This window comes from Danio rerio, chromosome 19, assembly GCF_052040795.2.
Source record: "Danio rerio strain M-AB ecotype USA chromosome 19, GRCz13ab, whole genome shotgun sequence".
NCBI classification, from domain to species: domain Eukaryota; kingdom Metazoa; phylum Chordata; class Actinopteri; order Cypriniformes; family Danionidae; genus Danio; species Danio rerio.
The window spans coordinates 9850865-9859640 of NC_141039.2; the positions used below are offsets into that span (position 1 = coordinate 9850865).

At 34.4% G+C, this 8776-nt stretch overlaps 1 pseudogene across 5 annotated transcripts; it reads right to left on the minus strand.

Annotated features, from left to right (window-relative positions):
• Positions 1-606: 606 nt before the first annotated feature.
• On the minus strand, positions 607-8231 carry si:ch73-350k19.1 (annotated as a pseudogene). 5 transcript variants are annotated; one of them, XR_015516508.1, is made up of 5 exons: positions 8105-8231; positions 7425-7464; positions 2123-2225; positions 1112-1282; positions 607-1013 (listed from the first exon to the last, which is right to left on the minus strand). The product of XR_015516508.1 is annotated as a si:ch73-350k19.1, transcript variant X3 (transcript). The 5 variants fall into 5 exon arrangements; XR_015516510.1 differs by lacking the exon at positions 7425-7464; XR_015516509.1 differs by lacking the exon at positions 2123-2225.
• Positions 8232-8776: the final 545 nt, after the last annotated feature.

Genomic DNA, 8776 nt, shown 5'->3' on the forward strand with positions numbered 1-8776 from the left:
TTATTCAGGATGGCAACCTTTGATCTGAAACAGTTTATAGAAAATCCTACTATAGACCAGTTGACTGTGTGGGAAAGATGATTTGTTGGCAGTTGTGAATTGTTTTCAGATCAATGCGAGTAGGCAGTCTTTAAAAAAAAAAAGAAATAAAGAATATAGTGTGTGATCGTCTTGTAGAGATGAATGTGCTTGTTTGTTTGTTGTGCAAGTGTCTAAAAGTGGACTGGAACGCAGGTCTGGTCTAGATGTATGATTCTCACGAACCATACAAGAGGTTGAGGGTTCAAATCCTGGACAAGCCCAGAGTTTTAGCTCAAAATCTAACAACCGCAGAATTGTTTCTCATTACTCATCTACTCACGTACTGCAGCCCACAGCGCCTGTCAGCCATAGCAACTGTAGCAGTGTTCCAAATCTCCAACCAAATGCTTCATGTGCTTATGTGTCTTCTTCAGAAACAGCAGATAACCCCAGCAGCAGGATTTGCTCTTTGCATTTTTTTAACCTTTCACAGGGAAGTGTTTGCTCTACAAGATGTGTATATGCAAAAAAAGCCAGGACAAAAGAAAGTTACACGGGTGCAAAGATTTCCCGATCATTCAATAATTTGGCCATACCTCTATAACAACTTTATTAGCATTGTATTAATTTCTGGCATAACACAGACATCATTTCCTGTTTAAAATGACTTGCGATGAATGTAAGTCATCTGCCAATTGTTCGTCACTGCATAATGCATCGAGTTTTTATAAAATCCTTTTGTGTTTCATCCAGTTATACGTTGGACTGGCGAGATCAGATGTCAGTTATTGTTAATCTGCTCCTCCTGATAGGTGGAGGTGGAAATTGCTCCGTACGGATCCACAACGGTTTGAGCACAACGCACGATGGTGCCAAACAAGAACAGGCAGAGGAGAAAAAGAAAGAAGAGGGCAAAACCCAAATCCACATCGACCTCCACCCATGCCGGTGGCTCAGGCTGGTCCATCTGCCAATCTCCAAGGTGGCTCGTGCTAAGAAAAAGATCCACCAGAGCTTTTCAATTAAAGTCCACTCCAAACCTAGACGGATCATTCTCCCACAAAAGTAATTGAGATGTTATCCACCCTACCTGTGTTATTATTTCCTTGAAATCGTGTCAAAATCCTTTGGTGGAACTGGGACAGAGTGCAATAGTGATCCCTCTGGCAAGTTTGACGGTTTCTTTGTTTTTGTTTTGATAGGAGATCTTCGGTGTATCCTTGCCAATTGGAAGTGGAGTGCAGAATAAAGCACCATCACCCTGATTAAGAAGGAACATCATTATCAAATTAAAGCTGTAACACCATACAGGTAACTTAATATTTGTCGTCCACATTTGATGTCAGATTAATTAAGGCATGATTGAACGCTATATGAATTATAAATCAACTGAAATATGAATAAACTTGACTGGCCGTCAGTTTGTGGCATTAGTTCATAAACAAACAACAGAAAGACGGCATATGGGTGCTAAAGGGTATGATATCTTCTGAAATAAGATGTGCAAATATCAGCTTTTGACAAAACTACATTTATTATCTCAACAAAAGTGTTTTTTTTTGTGAAAACGGTTATGTCAAGCAAGAGAAATTGTGCTCCTTTGAGGCACATGGTCATTTTTGTAATTGGATTGATTAGTATCTATTGATTTAGGGGCATTTACACAACACCATTTTTTATTAAATCTGAAAACAGTGCATTGGCATGGCAATCAGATGAATTTTTAAATTTTGTGGGAAATGTGTGAACATTGTAATCTGTACACAAAACCTTTGAAAATGCAAATGAATCAACAACATAATTGTCTTGTAAATAGGTAACTAATTATAACATACATTTCTCTCACATGATGAAGGAAATATTAAAAAATAAAAGTTTTTGTTTTCACGCGAACCTCATTTTTTATAGTGTTAAGAAAAAAAATGTAATCTAAAGAATCTTTTTTCTCTGTGTAAAGAACTTTTACAGTTTATGTTTGAATTTCTTCACAGAACCATCAATGGAAATAAAGAACCTTTATTTTCTTATTTTAAGAAGGTAAATGTAATGACTCCATTAAAATTGGCAAACTCTCTAATTCCTTAAAAATTCCCCTACACACCTATAACATTCATCACTATTCTTGACATCAGGGCAGGCTCAGATTAAGAACTCAGATGGCTCTGGGCACATTGTCTTGTAAGGCCCCCTACCCAACCGCAACCCTATAGTTGAATTAAAAAAAAGAAAAATATTTTTAAATAAAATGAATGTGTATACACACACACACACACACACACACACACAATTAGCCCCTTTAAGCAAAAAAAATATATAAAATTCGATCTACAGAACAAACCATCGTTGTACAATAACTTGTCTAATTACCCTAACCTGCCAAGTTAGCCTAATTAACCTAGTTAAGCCTCTAGATGTCACTTTAAGCTGTGTAGCTGTCTTGAAAAATATCAAGTAAAATATTATTTACTGTCATCATGACAAAGATAAAATAAATCAGTTATTAGAAATGAGTTATAAAAATTGTTATGTTTAGAAATGTGTTGAAAAAATATTCCCTCCGTTAAACAGAAACTGGAAAAAATAAACAGGGGGGGGCGAATAATTCAGGGGGGCAAATAATTCTGATTTCAACTATATATATATATATATATATATGCGTAGATTTAACATTTTTCAAAGCATTGAAAAAAATACTAATAAAACTAGTGAAAATGTATGTTTTTTAGTATACTTGTTCAAGTATAAACTTATAAAGCATATTATTGGCATGGCATATAACATACAATGCTTCTCCAGTCCAGTTCTATGGGTCTGAGTCTTTCATAATACACACATTTATCAATAATTTACTGTCTCTCTCCTCCTCTTTCTGTATTTTCTCTACTCTCCTCGTGATGAAGAGTAGGCAAACAGCATAGATCACTTTAATTATAAACCTAATGTTGCTAACATTTACCACCAGGTGGAAAATAACTGTTTATAGACTATAATCACTATTTAGATGGTGTTACACATATGAAATAGGCTAACGTTAGCATTATTAAATACCCACGAGGCACTTGTGACTTAATATCACATTTGCATTCTTTTTTTAAAATGTTTCTTTCCTATTAAAAATAAATATATTTCCAATCTGATATGTAATGGGGAGAGAAAAATTAGCATGAGTACAGCAGAAGGTGGATTTGAACCAGGTTGATGATCGATCGCGTCAAAAGATGTTGCTGTGCGCTTTACGAGGGACGCCACTCATGCTGTAATCCTGCTTCGCTCTGTACTTGTGTTGGCCCAGGTCAATCAGGCATTGATGATTGTAAACCGTGACTATAGCTTATTTCCAACTAGGCGCGCTATTTACAGTTAGCCGAAAAAGACACTCCGAAATGTACATTTTTTTCCTCTCCTCACAGGGGCCCCGAGTGCACATGGCTTAGTTTTTGCAATGACTTAATTATTTTATATTCAATTCACTTTAATGTGTAAAAACTCAGTTAACTTAATTCCTTCATGTTGCCCCAGCACAAATCAAGTGTTGAACCCAGTATTTTTACAGCGTAACAAATTGTTGAGATAGAGTGCAGGAAAGCTTAAATTCTGTGTGTGTGTGTATTTGTTTGTGTGAGAGAGAGAGAGTTTACACTGATATGACATTTAATGTATTAAATGTGCACCGTTCATCATTTCAGCTAGCTTTAAGTTTAATAGAATAACATCAAAAACTATGGTAATTATGTTTTATTTAACTAGACAAAATATATTTGTTTAATATTTGTTTGTTCAAACAAATGAGTTGAAACAACAATTGCAGAGATTTCGCTGAGACAGCTTAATTGTTTTATGTTCAATCCACTTAAATTGCCAAGTTAACTTAATTTGTGTCTAGACAACAGAAATAAATTGTGTAGACCCCTGCATTTTTTTAACAGTGTAATACTGTATTTCTTATAATAACTGACAGATTCCAACCAAAATAAATCAATTAAAATAAATTACAGTCACACGAAGTGGGAATTAACAGGAGTTATTCTTCTGGCATTGGGATGGGACCGTATATTACCCAAAGTTTATGTTTGTTTGTTTTTTCAACCCAGGCTCATAAATCCCAGAAGGTACGTTTTTTTGTGATTTTTGTTAACGCCAGTCCGCTGTGTATGCTTTCTTATTTCTCATTCTCAAACAGCACCTGCTGTTCTCACGTAAATCCACCAGAGGCTGCTGTCGACTGACTGACCGATCAACTGACCCACCCTCCTTCTTTTTAAAACCCAACCAATAGTGTTTTCAAAAGTACCGATTGACACACCCATTCACTACCCTAAAGCCAACCGACAGTTTTAAAAAGTGATCCAGAAAAAGAAAAACCCTCGCAGCAGCCTGATTTTTACCACGTTTTCAGATTTTACCACATTCTCACGCTGTTATTTACTTGTTTATCGTATTTTTTTAGCTTTTGTTTTACCTCCTTTCTAGAAGCTTTTGTCACCAGACTCAAACTCCGTTGTCACTGTCAACTCTGCTCCACGCCACAAGTCCGCTGACATACATGGCTAGCCACTGGACAAACTGGTAACAGTGGGAAAGCCGTCCACACGGATGTAAGCGGTCAGCTGCTAGCACGAAAAGGAACAGCGTCACACCACCCTGTACCGTTCATTTTTAAGGATGAAATGCAGCCATATCTACCTCTGGCTACATAATTCGCAATCTCCAGATATGTATACAGGGCTACGTTTTCAGAATGAGCCCATGTTGGGTTTTTTTGGGGTAGTGGGACAGGGAGAGATCTAAAAACACACTCCTGTGTCACCCTCTAGCTTCCACTCAATTACCTATTTTCACTTTCACCTCTCACAGACTTTCAGCTGAATCTCATTAGCCATGCTAACCTCTACACGATACACATCTCTGCCATCTGACAATCTTTCAGTCAAACATCTCGGCTCTTCAATCACCCCAGCTCCACCTCCATCAAACCTGGCGTTTTGCATATTTGCAACCTCCTCCTGGCACCCAAGCCGTTATGAATAGTTTAACAGGAGTTGAATGACACTGGGTTTAGTCTGGCCGAGGATCAAGCTTTGCCCTGTACTGGTTTTAAATGTGCTCCGTAACTCAAGCAGGCCTCCAACCCAAAAAAGGTAAAGACTCCCCCAGGAGAAAGGAGCGGGACAGAAGAGCGATGACGAGAACGGAAAGACAATACACGACTGCAATCAAGTTGGCCACCAGGGGCAGCGTGAAGGGAAATGGAGTCAATGCAGGGAGGCGACAGCGTTAATTTGATTGGACACCAAGCCAGAAAACTGATAGATGTAGTAAAGATATCACCCTCTCCAGTTGACTGATGGATTCTACTCTTACATTCAGGAGAAAAGAGGAAAGATGGAGGAAACATTGGAGTGATGGGCGATTTCCAAAAGCGCTGATGAATAATGAACAGTCCCAAAGAGATTTAATTAGGGTAACTGAATAAAGCTTAGCCAATGCACAAGTATTCTGGTGCCCCACTGAGGGAGATCTCATTTCAGGCACTACAGACTCGTTTAAAGAATTACGTCCACCCCAGCCGTTTTGGAATAACTTACTGGTACAGTGAAACTTTACTTTGATAGTTCTCAGTTTTGTTGACTAAAGTTTGCATTGCAACTACATGCCCGTTTATTTTCAGTTGAGTATTAGTAGACTGTCTGCTTAATATCTGTTTAATAACAGACTTTAACTGATAAGAAACTTTGCAAGTACATGTAAAACTGACACTAACCCTAACCTAACAGTCTACTTGTATTCTAATCATAATTAGTTGGCATGTAGATGCAATGTAACCTACTGTAAATTCAACAAAATGTGTTAAAGGCACCATCAAAATAAAATGATACCAACTTATGGACTGGAATTAAAACATATTAAAAGTTCATATATATATATATATATATATATATATATATATATATATATATATATATATATATATATATATACATTTATTTATATATATATTGTATCCATTTCTCAGTGAATATTGCCAATGTATTTAACAGATATATTTATTAAAATAATATTTTAGTCACCAAACATTTAGATATGGAAAGATAACACAATTAAATACAAGCTAAATATTACAAAAAAAAAGTACAACCTAAAACAATTCAACTAAATCTTTCTCTCTTTTTTTTTTTTTTTTTTGCTTCTCTTGATTTTTCCTCTTTTTTAAATTTGTATTTCATATTTTTCTATAACATAAATTTGGCTCTACTAGTTTTTGGACCGTTATCGTAAGTAATTTTGTTAGATGAGCTCCAGATTTGGCTTCAGTACTGACTAATATAATGTAGCTGCACAAATATCATATTGTATAGCTTACTATTAAAAATATGAATTAAAAAAACTGATTTGTGAAGGGTGTACTTATATATGCTGAGCACTGTATATTCTAATGATAATTAGTTGGCATGTAGATGCAGTGTAACTTAAATTCAACAGAATGTGTTTAAGGCACCATCAAAAGTGACACCAACTAACGGATTGGAATAAACAGATATGAAAACAGTGCATTATTGATCCGTTGAATATACATTTCAGGTAATTATAGAAATCTATGTACATTCACAGTTGAAGTCAGAATTTTTAAACCCCCTCTAAATTTTATTTTTTTATATATATATTTTCTAAATAATCTAACAGAGCAAGGAAAGTTTCACAGTATGTCTGATAATATTTTGTCTTCCAAAGAAAGTCTTATTTGTTTTACTTTGGATAGAATAAAAGCAGTTTTTAATAAAAAAAATAAGAAAAAACATTTTAAGGTCAAAATTATTAGCGTCTATATATTTTTTTTGATAGTCTACAGAATAAACCATCGTTATACAATAACTTGCCTAGTTAACCTAATAAGCTTTTAAATGTCACTTTAAGCTTTATAGAAGTGTCTTGAAAAATATCTAGTCAAATATTATCTAGTCATCATGGAAAATATAAAATAAGTCAGTTATTAGAGATGAGTTATTATGAATTATTATTATGAATATTATGAATTATTATGTTTAGAAATGTGTTGAAAAAATCTTCGTTAAACAGAAACTGGGGAATAAATTAAAGGGGGGGGATGGGGGGGGCAAAAAATTCAGGGGGGCTAATAATTCTGACTTCAACTGTATATATACTTTTTTATTTTAAATGCTTACATTACATTTGAAATACAAACAATATTTCTCAAAATTGCACACATATACACACACACACACACACACACACATACACATATATATATATATATCATTTTTATAAGTAATCAAAAGGTTTTAAATACATAAAAATACAAATGTAATATATAAATTATAATAATAAAATATAAATATAAAACATAAAAAAAAAACATTAAAAAAAATAAAATACATAAAAAATACCAAGATTCTGGATAAGAACTGTCCATTCCTACTGATTTTCCTGAAAAAAGCACAACATTTTAATAAAAAAACAAAGCTTGAAAATCATCTTTGAATTAGATCAGGGCTAAATGTTCTGCAGATGAATACATGCGTATGTACAGTGTAAATATGATTAATAATTACATTTATTTGTATTACTTCTACAATATAATTAACAGAATTTTTGTTGATATAAATTATATCTACATTAAACTCGTATCTACGTGTACTCCATATAGTATAAGGTGTTTGTGTGTGTGTGTGTTAAATAATCAATAAAAAAGGTTGTTGATCAGCAAATAAAATGATTTCTGAAAGATCATCTAACACTGAAATTTTATACCCCCCCCCCCCCCAAATATTCACCTATAGAGATAATATATTATCAAATATGAAATGTGGTTTTAAAATATGTCACAATATTACTGTATTTCCACCAAATAAATGCCTTCATGACCATAAGAAACAAAACAATCATGACAACTTTGACTATTTGACATAAAACATTCCTTATTTTCATAACAAGTAAATCTGAAAAGATTGATCTATAATTATTTCCTCAATAAAGCCCACAGTTAATCATGTTTTGTTTTTCATATAAATGAAGCCGCTCGAATTGAATAATCATGTGTTATCTAAAACTAATATTGTGCACTCACCTGTTTCACACGTGCCATCCCATTCTCCTCAGACGCCGAACAAACCCTATTTACATAAAGGACAAACAGGCTAGCGGATGATTAAAGTGACCTGCAGGCCAGAGAGAGCTGATCGGATCTGCAGCAGAACTCAACTCGAGCCGCTCTCACCTTTATGTGTGTGGAGGCAGAAAAAGACACACGCCGCATTAGCATACCGGACCAATTACTGGCAGTATGTGATCACGCTAATTGCCGACCCCGGATCAGGTTTCAGCCCATAACCCTACATTAAGGTTAAGAGTCATAGCGTGGTCGGTAACCGATCTGAGATATTAAAGTGGCAGTTAAGCGAAATGTGGATCAAGCTTCATTACACAGGGGAGAGTCGGGTGAACGCGCTGGCAAGGAGGAGAGACACTAATATTTTAGATTGTTGTCGTACATTCCAGAAATATTTAATAATAATAATAATAATAATAATAATAATAATAATAATAATAATAATAATAATAATTAAAATGGGAGACATATTTTAATAAAAGCTTCTTTAAATTCTTTTTAAGTTTAGCTTGTTTAGTATCAGAGAAGGAAAAATGGTCAGAATTGTCAGATATAAAAAAAAAAAAAAAATAGTTTGTATCTAGTAATCTGGCATTCTTTGGGTTTATATCTCCAAATTAAGATTTTACT